This window comes from Brassica oleracea, chromosome C9, assembly GCF_000695525.1.
Source record: "Brassica oleracea var. oleracea cultivar TO1000 chromosome C9, BOL, whole genome shotgun sequence".
NCBI classification, from domain to species: Eukaryota; Viridiplantae; Streptophyta; class Magnoliopsida; order Brassicales; family Brassicaceae; genus Brassica; species Brassica oleracea.
In genome coordinates, this window is record NC_027756.1 from 10,242,474 (window position 1) to 10,242,742 (window position 269).

A 269-nucleotide genomic window follows, 5' to 3' on the forward strand; every position below is an offset into this window, starting at 1 on the left:
TTGTACTGAAAGTTTGGCTCTTTCTTGTACCAGCTACCATTGTTGTTGATGAAGCACAACTCTTCTTGCCCTTCCAAACCATCAACTTCCTGGACAACAAGTGTGGCTTCTTGGTTTGGGTTACCAACAAAGTGAAGCTGCTCCTGGGTGGTCTTATCAGCAATGAGAATATCAATCTTATCCTGGAGAGCCTTTAACTCCTTCCTCGTCTGCTTGTCATCTGTTCTACTACCTCTGTCGTGGTCTCCACTGTAGACTGCATCACTCTT